The sequence below is a fragment of the Callorhinus ursinus genome, unplaced genomic scaffold (genome assembly GCF_003265705.2).
Source record: "Callorhinus ursinus isolate GAN/ISIS: 27379988/994484 unplaced genomic scaffold, GSC_fseal_2.0 scaffold1, whole genome shotgun sequence".
NCBI lineage: Eukaryota > Metazoa > Chordata > Mammalia > Carnivora > Otariidae > Callorhinus > Callorhinus ursinus.
In genome coordinates this window covers 146,982,310-146,997,755 of record NW_027397063.1, presented here as the reverse complement: position 1 = coordinate 146,997,755, position 15,446 = coordinate 146,982,310, and the positions used below count along the sequence as shown (strand labels likewise).

The 15,446-nt window shown below is 39.5% G+C and overlaps 1 protein-coding gene and 1 pseudogene across 2 annotated transcripts in view; one reads left to right on the top strand and one right to left on the bottom strand.

Moving 5' to 3' along the window:
- Positions 1-15,446, top strand: part of ANO10 (anoctamin 10) — a 210,048-nt gene that overhangs the window by 90,240 nt on the left and 104,362 nt on the right. The window lies entirely within an intron of this gene.
- On the bottom strand, positions 12,294-12,807 carry LOC112823578 (MICOS complex subunit MIC26 pseudogene; annotated as a pseudogene).

Genomic DNA, 15,446 nt, shown 5'->3' with positions numbered 1-15,446 from the left:
ACCTGAACCGAAATCAAGGGTCAGACACTTAACTGACTGAGCCACCCAGGTGCCCCAGAAATATGGAAACGTTTTGAGAAAAACAGGGGCAAATGCTTCAACTGGTCCCTCTCCAGTGGTTTCTCTTCATGAGCTCTGGGACTCTGGTGAAGAAGGCTGCAGGTGATCCCCTAATTTTGCCTGGGGTGTGTTTTTTCGCTTCTTGCTCAGTATTCACCACCACCTTAAGTTACTCAGGTCTGGGAGCACACTCCAACGCCCCAACCACCACAGCCTCAAGACTGTTGCATTGCAAAACCGTTCGATGGTGAGAACACAGACATGCCCAGTAGCCTCCCAGGAAGTGGGAGGGAAAAACAGCCCCCTGCTCCACCTGCCCACAGCCAGACAGCAGCCCCATCAGTCCTTGGGGCCTTACCCTACTGCACGTACGCCCCTCAGCACAGAACAAGGATTCAGTACTTCATGCCTTAAATATATGAGTAGAGCAATTCTATGTTACTTCATTCTTTAAAATAATTACCACATTGTTAATGACTTGATTCACAGCTGAGAATTTATTATGATAGGGACAAAATAAATGAGTCATTCCATATAAGAAGTATAGAGATGAAGCAACAAAATTAGAAATTAAACATCAACATTAAGGTATGTATCATGAATGTCACTTTAGGGTTCTCTAATTTCATATTTAGATTAGCTCAATTTGTATTGCTGTTTTCCTTCTCTCTTTGAATGTATCATAAAAGCAATATCAAAAATATTATATTTGAGGGGTGCCTGGGTGGCTCAGTCAATTAAGTGTCCAACTCTTGATCTCAGCTCAGGTCTTGATCTCAGGGTCATGAGTTCAAGCCCTTGTGTTGGGCTCCACGCTGGGCATGCAGCCTACCTAAAAAAAAAAAAAAAAAAATAGAGAATATAGATAGATACAGATAGAGCATTGGGGTAAATGCTACAGTTCTACCAATGAACTAGCTGTAAGGGGTCTCTGCGCAAATAACAGGTGCATCAAGGGTCCGTGGTGGGGCAGAAGGTGTGTGGGAAGTGGTAGGCTCACAGAGAGCCCGAAGGGTGACATCTCCCCCAGCTCTAGGCCTCCCCCTGCTGGGGGGGACAGGAGCCTGAAAGAGAGGCCCTTCTTTTCTTGGATCAGAAAAAGAACAACAGGAATGACTCTTGTTTGGATTGCTTGGTGTCCATTTACATTTACGTTTACATTAAACATTTAATTCACTTGGAAATTATTTTTGTTTTTGAGCTAGGAGTCCAACTTTGTATTTCCCAAAGGAATAGCCATTTATATTCATACCATTTATTAAATAAGCCATCTTTTCTAGCAACCTGAAATCTTTATCCCATATGTTTTATGATTCTCTATTTTATTTCACTGACCTTTCTGTCTTTGTTTGAGCCAGTCCATATTGTTTTAATTATAGTTGTTAGGGTTTCAGTATTTTGTATGGCAATTTTTTTCCCTAAAATTTTCCCTCCTACGTTTTTTCCCTAAAAATTTGTTGCTAATTCTCATACATTTATTTTTCTTTCTGAACTTTAAAATTACTCAGTTCAATTTTAACAATCCATTGGGTTCTGTTTGAAAGTGTGTTAAATTTATATATGAATTTTGGAAAGATTAATACTTTGTGATAATGATAAGTTTGCCCATCTAAGAACGCTGTATTTAGGGTCTCTTTATCAATGTCTTGTTACATATCCTTTGATAAAAATTTATTCTTTTTTTCATATAAACTCTGTACCTTTCTTGTTTTTCTTTAGTAATTCATTGCTTTTATTTCTTTCATGAATAATATTTTTTTCTAATCATCCATTTCTAACTACTTATTATAAGCATAAAGAAAAGCTTTTTTTAAAAAATAGTTATATCCAACAACTACTAGGCTCTCTTACTAGTTGTAATTGGTTGTTACTTGTTTCTTGGGTTTATACTCATATAGCTGTAATATAGATCATGTTTTTTCTTCTCTGCCAATACTTATACCATTTATTTGCTGTCTTCTATTATTGCATTAGCTAGGGCCTCCAAAACAACATTGACTATAAACATCTTTAGTCTTGACTTAAGTAATAATGGCCTTAGTGTTGCACTGTTGAATAGGTTGTTTTAAGTTTGTAGTAAATGGCTTTGATCTTATTCTATTTTAGGTAGTTCTTTGTTTGCTTGTTTTTTTTAGTCTCTTTGCTTTCTTGATAGGGTTTTTATTTTTTCACTTTTTAAAAATGTAAATGTAATAAATTATGCGGATAGCTTTCCAAATGGTGAGCCATCTCAGCAGTCCTGAAATAAGCCATGCTTGGTCATGATATATTATTCTGTTAATTCACTGCTGGATTCTACTTGTCAGTACCATATTTAGAATTTTTGCATCTGTATTTATAAGTGAAATTGGTCTCTTGTTTTCTTTATCAAGTTTGGTATTAAATATACTCTAGCTTCCTTTTTTTTTTCAAGATTTATTTATTTATTTGAGAGAGCGCACACAGGGGGAGGGGCAGAGGGAGAGGAAGAGATTGCCTGAGCAGATCCCCTGCTGAGCGCGGAGCCTGACACGGGGCTCCATCCCAGGACCCCAAGATCATGACCTGAGCTGAAACCAACCATCAGATGCTTAACCGACTGAGCCGCCCAGCGCCCTATTCTAGCTCTCCATCCTTTTCCTTAGTCTGCATCAGTGTTAGTACAGAGCAAGTGTCTGTTCTCCGATGCTGTCTGCTGCCCAGTGTTTGTCAGGTTACGGGGTAACACCAAGATGTTGATCTTTACCATTACGATTTAAAATATGATCTTGCTGCTGTTAAGGAGGAGCTCTAAAATGCTTTTTCACCCCTCTCTTTGGAACTGCCAGGATTTGGATTATTTTATTTTTTTGCTTGTTATTTTCCTTGTGTTGACATAAAAAGTTGTAGAGTTTCAGTAATTTTTAGGCTGAAGGCTCATTGCAACAAGCAGGAATACTGCTTGTTGGTGGGGAGAGCTGTCCACAGAGTATCCAGGCTTTTGTTGTTGCATAGTTGGAGATCTGAGAAGATGAAGGGACCTGGATTTAGCAAGAAAAAGAGAACAGGGCTCCTTGTGGAAAGCCTGACTCCAGCCCCAACTCCCTCACACTGGGTGACTATAAGCAAGCCTTCTCTGGGCTACAAGTTGTTTTTGCCTCATCCATGTGTCACATTCATAACTGCCTACTACAGTTGCTGTGACAGAAGAAATAATATCCAAGGACTTTAAGATCCTTAAAGCACTACATTGATGCACAGGGTACTTTTACAGGATTATTCTTTTCAGATGATTATAGCAGAAGACTTCATCAATGAAAGGAAAGGGGTTTTTTTGCCCATGACACAAGGAGTCTCCCTCCTATTTCCTATGAAAGGACATTTTTATTTGTAAATGTTCAGGTAGCTGTTGATTTATTGTAAAACAGTCTTTTTTGATCAGGACCACTACTGACCATCAGCTAATAAAACAGGTTTTAAATTTTTTTAAGTAATCTCAATTTTAAAGATGTTAACACTGTACCCCAGTGAGCCAGGCCAGGTAACACTTTTAACTTCCTGGTGCCATTTGCAATATTTATTTAGAGAGTAAATAAAACACTAGGTCATTTATTTTGTAGGTGTCACTACCCTTCCTGCCTTTCTAGTCCTCACAGAGAGAGAAGGACCTTTTTTTCTATGCCCTTTATTTAGTCACCTGGAAATAAGATGGTTTTTTTTTTTTTTGTAGAAAAGTGCTCCTCTAGCACAAAAAAAGAAGAGAGAAAAATGATTTTCTCTAGCAGGTACTCACAGTACCAGCTAACTGAATCATGTTTCAAGTACCTGAAATAAAGTTATTGAAGAGTTCATGTCATCAGACTGTGTGCTAATCTCCATAGTAGTGTGATGAAAATGACTGTAACCTCCTTTGCCTCCTGTGTCTCCAGTGGTCACCCTGAAGAGTGCATAATCAGTTCTGTCCGCCCACAGCAGGCCCCTACTCAGCAGCGCAATAAGTTGCACACAAAGAAAGTCCACATTCTTAGTCAATGGGTCTTGCGCCCTGGGTGAGAGTACAGCCCCCACCTCTACTCATTCATGGACAGTATCGACTGATGAATCCATGGAGCAGCGTGAGGTGCTGGGGCTGATTTTAGTCATTTGTGTTTTGCGCATGGTTGGGAGTAAGGCCAAGTGTTGAGTGGTGCCCCAGGGTGCATCAGCAGTTACCCAGAAGCGGTTACCCAGAAGCTTGTTACAGAAGTGTGGCTCCCTTGGGGAAATTGCCAGCTTACAATGCAAATGAAAAGAACAAAACATGCCACCCGAAGGAAAAATTGCCAGATTCCCCAACTACTATAAAAATATACAGTTACTAAACTTTTCTGAGGAAAAGGTCTTGGGTCTGGAAGCAGACCTTTTTTATTCTGGGTAAAGTCACTTAGGAAATCATTCTTTCCACAACAATGAGCAAAAGCAAAGAAGGGAATGAGATATTTTTCTAAAGGAATGATCGTCCTGTTAGATTTCTGCTTTGGGGCATTTGATGGTGATCACTCATCAGGGCCCAGAGCACAGGAAGCTAATAGTATATAATCATTTGTTCCAAGAGAAGATATAATTAAATAATTCTTAAACATGACCAAAAATTGAATCTCTTAAGAGACAAATTCAGTAAGCAGTCTCTTTCTCTAACGTCAATGTCCTAATTAATTATTGGATTGCCTGCCCATTTCTTGTTTCTCCTGGAAAGTGCCCCCCCCACCTGCTGCAGCCCCCATCCTTGACTGCAGCTGTGCCCCCACCCTGTCGTGTTCCCTGCCCAGTGGTGAGCATGGGAGCATCCAACCTAGGCTCCACCATGCGCCCCTTCCTTGGAGGGTTTGGGATTGCTCCCCAGGGCAGCCTGTGTCAGTCTAGCTGCTCTCCTGCAGAAGGGAGTTGTGCGCTCAGCAGCTGTTTGCTTCTGGCCCTTTTGCCGCATGGTTTGGGAAGCAGAGAGAACCCCTCAGAAGGTAGAGAGCTGTCAGAAGTGGAACTCAGAAAGGAAGAGGCTTCAGGGGCCTTGGAGGGTGAGCCTGTTCATCTGAGTGTGTCCTGTGTCCTTCTGGAGGGCATGGCTGTACTGGGAGCAGTTCCGGGAGCAGAGGTGTTCAGGTGCTTCCAACCCTGAAATCCCATGGTTCTCTAAAGGCACAGATTAGGTATTACTCTTAGTACTTGACTATAATTTAGAAACTGGATTTTACAAATTTTTCTGCTTATAGTTGACCAAGCATATTCAGTTTCCTTTTTAAATTATATTTTATTTTTTGAAAGTAATACATATTCATAATTTTATAGCCAAATATTCCTTTAAGACTAATAACAAAGTAATAGGTCACAGCCCTTTTCTAATTTCCTGGAGTCAGTGACTCAATATTTTAGCCCTTTCTTCTTTTTTTTTTTTTTAAGATTTTATTTATTCATGAGAGGCAGAGAGAGAGAGAGAGAGAGGCAGAGGGAGAAGCAGGCTCCCAAGGAGCAGGGAGCCCGATGCGGGACTCGATCCCAGCACCCTGGGATCATGACCTGAGCCGAAAGCAGACGCTTAACCATCTGAGCCACCCAGGCGCCCCCCAGCCCTTTCTTCTGCTCATTACCTCTACATTCCTAAATAATATGTTTTTCAGTTTTGTTGACTCCCTACTCTGTGATATGAATGTTTTTACACCCACCATACACTGTTCCTCTATCCCCTAATGTTCTTTTACATCACAACTTTTGGTCAAATTCATCCTTGATGATTCTATTATTTTGAAACTGTTATCCACAGATTACCATGTAGTGTGCCATGATTATATTTCCTTAAATATAATTGAGTTGGTAATTGCCTTATTTTTTATTTGCTTCATTTTCTACATACCTGTTATTGATTCTGGAACATACTATGCTTAAACACATCAACCTATCAGTGTTATGTTTTGTTGTTTTCCATGAGAGCTTATTCCTGGAATCTGAGTTGGCCTATTTCAATCCGGGCAGGTTACTCGTCCTTATTTCCAACTTCTTGAGAATTTGCTTTGCTTTGTTCCCTATACCCTTTCGTAGTCCCCTTCCTTGTTTTGGCAGGTGCATGAGAGAAATTTTGGAATCGTGTGTGAAAACATCTTCATTCTCATTTTCCCTCCAAATTTGGAAGGCATTGCTTAGTTGCTTCCAGCACTGCTGTTGAGAGGCTGATGCCAATCTGATCCCCAGTCTTTCTATGTGACCTCATCTCTCTAGAAGTTTTCAGAGTCTTCTCTTTATCCCCGATATTTTGAAATTTCATAGTGATATTCTTTTGTGGTTTGGTGGTTTTTTTTTTCTTTCCCAACAGTTGAACATGACACTTGCAAACTCCTGTTCTTCATTTTTGTGAAATGTTGTGAATTATTTTTTTGAAAACGATCATTTCCACATCTCCTGTTTTCTCTGTTGCTGGGCTTCTGTTGCATTATCCAGACTTACCATTTGTTATGGACCCTTCCTGCCCCAGCCTCCACCATTGTGTCTCCTTGTTCTCTTTGTTTTGCTCTGTGTTTGTTTTTGTCTATTTGAGAAGCCTTCCTCAACTATGTTTTCTAATTGTTCTGTTGAATTTATTTCTATCATATGTTTAGTATCCAAGAGCTCCTCTTTATTCTCTGAATGGTCTCACCCCCTTTTAAAAATAGTATTCTGTACTCTGTTTCATGAATGCAGCCTCACATCTCTGCAGTTGTCTTCCCTTCCCTGCCTTGTCTCGGGCTCTGCCTGAGTCCCCTGTCAGGTGAGGGCGTGTGCCTAGGGGCCACCTGTCTCTCCAGCGGCAGGGAGTGGGCCCAGAAGCCCCTCCAGGCCTTGAAGCCCAGCCTCCTGAGCTGCAAGCCTTCTGGGCACTGTGGGCTGGCCTTGTGGTGACATTTGGAAGGAGGTGAGAGCAGAAATAAGGTCGTCCGTTTGTTCTAGAGGCCTCTCACACCTCAGAGTTGCATTTTGATTTTAACCATGTGGTAATTAACTTTTATCCTCCTTAGTCTGTTCAATACTGATGACTTAGAAATGCCTGCAGCTGTAAACTGGCTTTTTTCTTTCTCATCCATTCTTTCTTTTAAAGCTCTCTTCAGGGCAAACATACCAGTCACATTTCAATAAAGGTGGTTACTTCTCTGGGTCTTTTCTTATCTTTAAGTTCTAGAAGTTTGATGATTTTTTGGTATATTATTGAATTTTGGATTGCCAGCTTCTGTATTATTTCATTTAAATTTAGTATTTATTTTTTATTTCTTCTTTTACCTACTTGAAGAAAGTAACAATGAAATTAAAATGCAAATAGGATAATGAGGTTAAGAAACTTTTAGATGATATCTGGAATAAAAGGGACAATATGTCCTCACCCACCCTCATGAGATGAGGCACTTAACACCCTCATGAGATGAGGCACTTAATCTTGGCTTGGTTGTCCGGTCAGCTGAAGTGAAAAAGGAAAGGGAGTAAATCTTATTTTGTTATTAAAAAAGGAAGCATAAACCAAGAAACAGACTCTTAACTATGGAGAACAATGATAGTTCCCAGAGGGGAGGTGGGGGTGGTGGGTGAAATAGGTGATGGGGATTAAGGAGTGCACTCGGGGTGACCGCTGGGTGATGTATGGAAGTGTTGAATCACTAAATTGGACACTAAATCGCTGTATGTTAACTATACTGGAATTAAAATAAAAACTTAAAAAAAAGAAGCATAAAAATTCTTCAGAGAAAATTGAACTCAAAGATGACCTTATCATATAATTCCTTGACTAGGGAACGTTGATTTGCATGATGATCAATGTCCTCGAGGATAGTTTTAGAAAATGTGTATGGTATTACATTCAGATGATTCAATATGATTTCTAAAGTTCCTTAACTTAGAGGCATTTCCTCAGGGGGCTGTGAAAATATTACTTAGGCACTTGGCTTTGCTTTTAGGTGCTCTCACCTTAAAATAGAGACAGAATTTGGGAGTCTAATAACTTATTTGATTTCTCAAGCTTTTGCCAAATGGTAGATCAGAGTCAATTTATTTTTGAATTATCTGCCACATATGCATGGTACAAATATTTCACAGTGTTTAAAATGAGAAAAATTGTATCAATTATGAACACAACATAGAGGTGAGAGTTAAATTTTTATTGAATTAATTACTTTTGCCCGAAAACTTCTCCCCAAGTAGACGGCCAGCCTGCATTATCACAGGTATAAGCCATCAGAATAAACAGAGCCACTAATAGGTAGGGACTGTTGCTCAGTTTCCTCACCTGTGAGATGGGGCTATAGTTCTACCTCCTGGGATTGCTGTGAATTAATATCCTTTTAGAGGAGGACCTGGTACGTGGTAAGCACTGTGTTAAAGCATAGCATAAGAAACAGAACTGCTTCCCCAGAGACTGGCTGTAGTAAAATAGTTTCAGGACACTCCCGCCCTGGCCCACCATGTGTGCCTGTGTTATGCGGCTTGGCCATCTTCTGCCAAAGTCCAGGGGTTCTATCTGAGTGTGAATGATACTTCTTTTTCTGCTCATAACCAGCAGCAAGAACCTTCTGTGCTAAGATTATACTTTGTCCAAGCAGGGAGGCCATGTCCACTCACCTTCCTGGGAGCCGTTGTGCATGATCACACCCAAGGTTCATCTGACAGTAAAGGGAGGTGTAAGGACATCTGAGATGGGGGTCCAGGATCTGAGGAAGTATGTGAGCTCTGGATCTGTGTCAAGATTATTCTTTTTGATTCATAAATGGTTTTTATATATGGTTATTTTTTAAGTGTTAAATCAATAATATATCTTTACATAAAAACCATTTATGAATCGTTATATATTAAAAAAAAGAAGAAGGTAGCAGAAAGGGAAAAATGAAGGGGGGGAATCGGAGGGGGAGACGAACCATGAGAGACTCTGGACTCTCAGAAACAAACTGAGGGTTCTAGAGGGGAGGGGGTGGGGGGGTGGGTTGCCTGGTGATGGGTATTAAGGAGGGCACGTTCTGCATGGAGCACTGGGTGTTATACACAAACAATGAATCATGGAACACTACATCAAAAACTAATGATGTAATGTATGGTGATTAACATAACATAATACTAAAAAAAAACTAATGATATAATGAATGGTGATTAACATAACATAATAATTTTTAAAAATTTTAAAAAAAGTAACCATCAACTGTTCTTAACTGTTTTCTTAACACAATGAACTGGAGGTTAACAGTGGGTGGATCATGTCTTGTTTCATTTTTATCCCTGCCTCCTAGGACAGTACCTAGCATATGGTAGATGTTCGATAAATCTTTGTTGAATGAACATTTCATGAATTATTTTCATATTCATAAATAAAAAGGAAAATATACTATATCTTTTTTATATAGCTAGACAACTCTTATCCAATATAACACTTTTGATATGCTAGCTTTCTTACGGTTTATAAGACTATATCTCCTCAATGTCATGTAATAGGCCAAATTTTAATTTGATGAATAATAAAGGACTTCTCTATTTGTAGACCAGCAGATAAATAACAGGGCTTGTTTCTAGGCAGAGCATTGTAGGATGGGGACAGGAGGCAGGTCAGGAATGGATGGAAGATCTACTTTTCAGTGTACCCTTTGTCTAATTTTTTCTAATCATGTCTACACATTACTTTCTCAAATTAGCAAAAAAAATCTGACCCATGCTAAAAGGAAAAAGGTACTATTATTTGTGCCTTAACATGAAGAGAACATACCCATCCTGCTAATTAGGTGAATAGTTGGGCAACAATTGCAGCTAACCTTCCAGGGCATACCCAGTAGTTGTGGGGACTAGAAGTCTTTTCAAGAAGTTTTTTTTGTTTGTTTGTTTTTAGAGAAAGAATGAGAGAGCAGGGTAGGGGGAGCAGAGGGAGAGAGAGAATCTTGAGCATGCCCCATGCCCAGCATGGAGCCCGACACGGGGGACCGACACTCGATCCCAGAACCCTGAGATCATGACCTGAGCCGAAATCAAGAGTCAGACGCTTAACAGACTGAGCCACCCAGCGCCCCTTGAAGAAGATTTTTTTAATAGGTTGTTCACTCAATTGGGTATTATAACATAGTGGAGCCCTTGGCTTTTCTCTGGGAAAAGCCCCCAAATCTGCCTACTCTAGAGATTGGCCTCTGTCAAATAGACCAGGGAAATCACTTATCAATCATAAATCATACCATGATTTATTTCTTCTTCCAAAATCCGTACTGTGGTCACCCATGAATTCAGATCTAGACTTGTTTTCTTTTAGCAGTTAATTTTAAGTTATTTCATTATTTTAATGCTTATTACTGGTACAACTTGTTCATACAAAGTTCCACAAAGTGCTCTAACTCAGGATTTTCTGAGAAGATGATGAAGTAAGGGGAGAAACTAGCATACATTACAAAGAAAAACAAAAGTTAGGGGGAAAGTACATCAGTAAAGAAACAGGGAGCTCATGGGGAAGTGGTGCCCAATGCAGCCTACAAGGATTGATGAGTTCTATTACCTGATAGAACAGGTGAAGGAAGGAAGGACAGACCAACTTCAGAAAGACACCAAGAACCAACCCATGACTTCCCTTCCTGAGGAAGTTGGTGCAGTGTTATGAGAATTAAGTTTAACAAATGTAGCTGACTGCTACAAACCCTGCTCAGTAGAGAGGCAAGGGCAGGCCCAGGAGAAGTAGGGACCCTTTTCTCCCCAGGATTCAGAAACACTCAGAGACTGGGTATAAGGATATTGCCACCATAAGCCAAAGCTTAGGGACAACCATCAGGCCTACCAACAATTATTTTATGGAGCTTTCTTTTGTTTCTTTTGGTATTTAATTAGATATGATTAAGTACATGGTAATTGTAGGAAAAAAGTAAATAAGCTAAAAGAGAAATCCATCATTCAAATCTACTACCCGAGAAAAACTTACAAAATAACAATGAGTAAACTGTGTATGAAACATATGAATCTGAAGTTAAATCAGGTAGAATAAATGTTAAATAATGGCCATGAACATTTTTGAAGAAAATAATGCAGTAGTAAGGCTTTGCCCTATCATATCATATAAAGCCACAGTAACTAAAGCATCATGGTACTGGCATCAGAATATATAGATAAATGGAACAGAACAGAAAGTCCAGGGACTGTCAGAAATTTATATATACACAAATTTGGTATATGTTATCATATGTATTTCCTGCCAGTAGAAAAATGATGGATTGGTTGTTGAATGGTGTTGGGACAACTGGCTAGCCATTTAGAGGAAATAGATAAAGGTCAATCCCCTCTTTAAGTTATACACTGAATTTAAATTTAGTAAAATTAAGGATATAAACGTAAACATGAAAACCATAAAAATATTCAGAAGAATTATAGGTAAATATTTAGCTGACCTTTGGATGGGGAGACCTTTACTATGTGAGTGGCACCAAAGGAAGAAACTGTAAGAAGACTCACAAGTTCTTTAGCTAATGTTGAATGTCAAGTTCAGGACTAAAGGAAGGTGTGTGTCCAACATTAGGTAATTGATTAAAACCTCTTATAATGGTGTAGCTTGCCATCATAAAAATAGAACTGTATATGACTCTTGATTATTGGCAAGATGGCCCCAATAATGAAATGAGAAGTAAACAACTTGTGCATTTGTGTATTTGCATGTATGCATTTCTGTAGGAAAAGGCCTGGCTGGTTTTGATCCACATTTAACAGCAGTAGCTTTTAAGTTAAGATTTGGATAATTTATTTCCTTTTGCTTTTTTTTATGTCTTCTTTCTTTTTTTTTTTCCTATACATATTTAATCCAGTCTAGTTAAAAACCAAGACAAAAAAGTACCACAAAATAATTGGTGATTATTGGAGAGAAAACTGAGCTTTAAACTTCCCTCTTGCCTAGATCAAATAGGCTTCTTTTTTTTTTATTTGGAATTTTAATTATGCACATAAATAGCAACTTGAGAACAAGGAGTTCTAAGGCTAGACATTATCTCTAGGTGAAAGGATTTCCGATTAGTCCACTTGTAGTATGGCATCACCCAAGATAACAAAGAAGCCTAGTATAGTTTGTCCTGAAGAAGAAAGCCAATTTACTATATTCAGTACTGACTTCTCTGCCATTTTTCTGTAGAAATACTGGTTTACTGCATGGAGTTTCCAGTGTTTACCTATAACTGATTAAAATGGGCAGAGCATGGAGCATTCTGTTTATTTCCTGGTGAATTCTTCCCATTTCCTGGCTTTTGAAAGTTCTCCTTCCACAAATCTTCTATGACTATGTATCCTCATAAACCCCAGTCATATTCTCCCCACTGACCTGGACAAATACGATGGCTTGTTGTGGATAATAAAGAGAGGCAACAAGTCCCATGAATCCAGGTGGATACACCAGCTTCTTTATTTTTGAACCTCTAGCCAAAAGAAGTCCAACAATGCCAGCAAAACCAATAACACCAAGTCTTGGAAAAAATCCAGGAGGTGCATTTTGGAGATATTCATAGCTGCCTAACCCCCATTGAACCAGGCTCTGCATCCTGGGCTTAGTTTGTGAGTACATTTCTTGACACCAACTTGTATATGGCTCACAATAATGTCGGAGATGTGAAATGCTTTCTTCGAGTGGGGTCCTTGGCTCCTCCACATATTTAGATTGACCCTCAGGGGGACGGAGTAGAGTGAAAGCTCATTAACTTTCACAGAAGTTTTGTGAGGTAAGTCCTTTTTAGGTGATGCATAGACTTTGAAGGTGAGCAGACTCAGGCTGGCCAGCCCCACAGACCTCTGAATTACCTTGAACATGCTGCTGGCAGAGGTGGCTCCGGCGGGGCTCAAATAGGCTTCTTAACGGGATCTTTGGGACCATCTGTTTTATTGCAGGATGACTCCATTTCATTGGGTGGCAACTTGAATCCACATGACCATAAATGTAAATTTCTCTAAACATAAAAACCAAATGTACACATTCCTTCTAAAATGACTCTAAAAGATTATATTTTAAATGGTGATTTCTCTTATTATAGTTGATATTTGATTTTTTTATACATTCATTCTTTTTAACCAGCCTTTGTTTTGTCTAGTTTTTCTGAATTGAGCAGTAGAGAGCTGTTTTAACATCCAAATTTATTATGGAGAACCAAAATTAGTGAAAATGCCTTTTAATGAAAGCTTTGGTTTGGCCAATTTAAGCTGTTTATAAATCAAAAATGTAATCAAGGAGAGATTGTTTTAGCTCATTGTCCACCAAGAAGCTTTTAGCTGCCAAGAAAAGGCCTCATTTCTGGAGAAACATTGCCCCTCCTGCTTCGAGTCCTCCAGTGGTTTATTGACTTGGAGAAACAGCATGGTGGTTTTGGATAATCAAGTTTGATGAACTTCTTTGAGCTCACCAGCTTTCTCTTGTGAGCCATTGGGTTCACAGTCTCCTAATATGAACAAGGAAGAGATTAGAAAAAAAGAGAGAGCTCAAATTTTCTCTGTACTCAAACCTCCCCCGCCCCTTCACCCCTGGCAGCCACCTCCTTGCCTACAGTTTTGCCTTCTCCAGAGTGTCATATAAATGGGATCATATACTTTATAGCCTTTTGAGTCTGTTTCTTTCACTTAGAATAACTCATTTGAGGTTCATCCATGTTACTGCACTTATTAATAGTCCCTTTGCATTGCGGAGTAGAATGCCAGTATGTGGATGCACCATAGTTTGTCCATCCATTTTTTAGAAGAGGGATATTTTGATTGTTTCCAGTCTTTGCGATTTTGAATACAGCTGCTATAAGCATTTGCCCAGTGTTTTGTGTGAATGAAGGTTTTCATTTTACTTGGATAAATACCTAGGAGTGGGATTGTTGTGTCATACGTAAAGGGAGTATTTGACATTGTGAGAAACCACCAATTGTTTTCCATAATGGCTGTACCATTTTGAGTTCCCACCAGCAGTGTATGAGAGTTCCAGTTCCTCCACATCTTTGTCAGCACTTGGTCGTGTCAGTTTTTTTGTTTGTTTGTTTAAAATTTTATTTATTTATTTGAGAGAGACAGAGCACGAGAGGGGGAGGGACAGTGAGAGAAGCAGGCTCCCTGCTGAGCAGAGAGCCCCATGTGGGACTCGATCCCAGGACCCTGGGATCATGACCCGAGCTGAAGGCAGACGCTTAACCGACTGAGCCACCCAGGTGCCCCGGTGGTCGTTTTTGTTCACTTTACTTACTCTAGTGGTCATGTTGTGCTCTCTGCACTTGCATTTCTCTGATGACCAGTGATGTTGAACATCTTCTCAGGTATTTATCTGTGATCATATGCTTCCTTTGATAAGTGACCATGGCAGTGACTATTGAAGCATCTAGTTTTAGTTTCAATTTTCATGTTGATGTTTCGCGATGTTGATCTGATTGTCTCCTTAAGGTGCGTTTGTTTCCTCTTCCTCTTTTTTTTTTTTTTTTAACCTGGTCCCCCTGTCCCTATGTTATATCAGAAATTAGGTTTAGAGACTTAATTAGATTCAGTTTCTACAGTTTTGTCAAGAACATCTCATAAGTGATATATATGTGAGGGATTAAAAAAATGCATTGGAGCCGATTGAAAGCCACACCTTGATGATATGACCTGCACTGTAGCAGCTTCCCCAAAAGTGCAATAATGTCCTTGACTCTGCAAGAGGACAGCTGGAATCAAGCACAGGTGGACAGGTTGGACCTCAGTACAGAGGGGATGGATGGTGGAGGGTATGGGTCCAGCCAGGTGTGGGAACTCCCAGATATCCTCTTCTGAAAGCGTCTGTTCCCTCCACAAAACAGCAAGTAAGGCTGGTGCTGACAGTGAGGACATAGAGAGAGGTGTTGGAGGTTTGAAGAGACAGGAGAACATGTAGAATCAAATTAGGGAGTGGGAGATTGAATGGACCAAGGGAAAGTAGCACATGCCAGGCCCTAAGAGCCCTCTTGAGGACATGAGTTGAACATGGAGGTCAGTTGAAGCTGTGTTTCTCCCCCGACCATTGTTGTGATGTATTGTTAATAATTAGAGCAATTTTAATTCATCATGGGCTTTCACTTTTGGGGATTTTATCAAAATGTGAGAGTGTATCATATTCAGAAATGTCATCAGTAAAACTGGTTAAAGTGTAGAATTTTAAACCCCAAGATGTTCACACAGGGGTCCTGGACACCCATCCTCTGCAGGGAAGAGATGTTATGAGGTTTCAAATTAAGAGTGGAAAATCTTGCAAGCAATATTCTATTTCCTAAGCATAGAAATTTGAAATTTTGAAACTGTGTGCCCCCAAAATATGAGACATTTAATGGCAAATAAGGGGAAAATCAGTGTTTTATTTATAGTTGATTTCTTTTCTTAGTGTTTCTTTTGAAATTGGATTCACTTTTACTGTTAGTTAGACCTGGGATTGAATGTTTGATGTTACTTTAAATAGGTTTCCAACTGGGGGA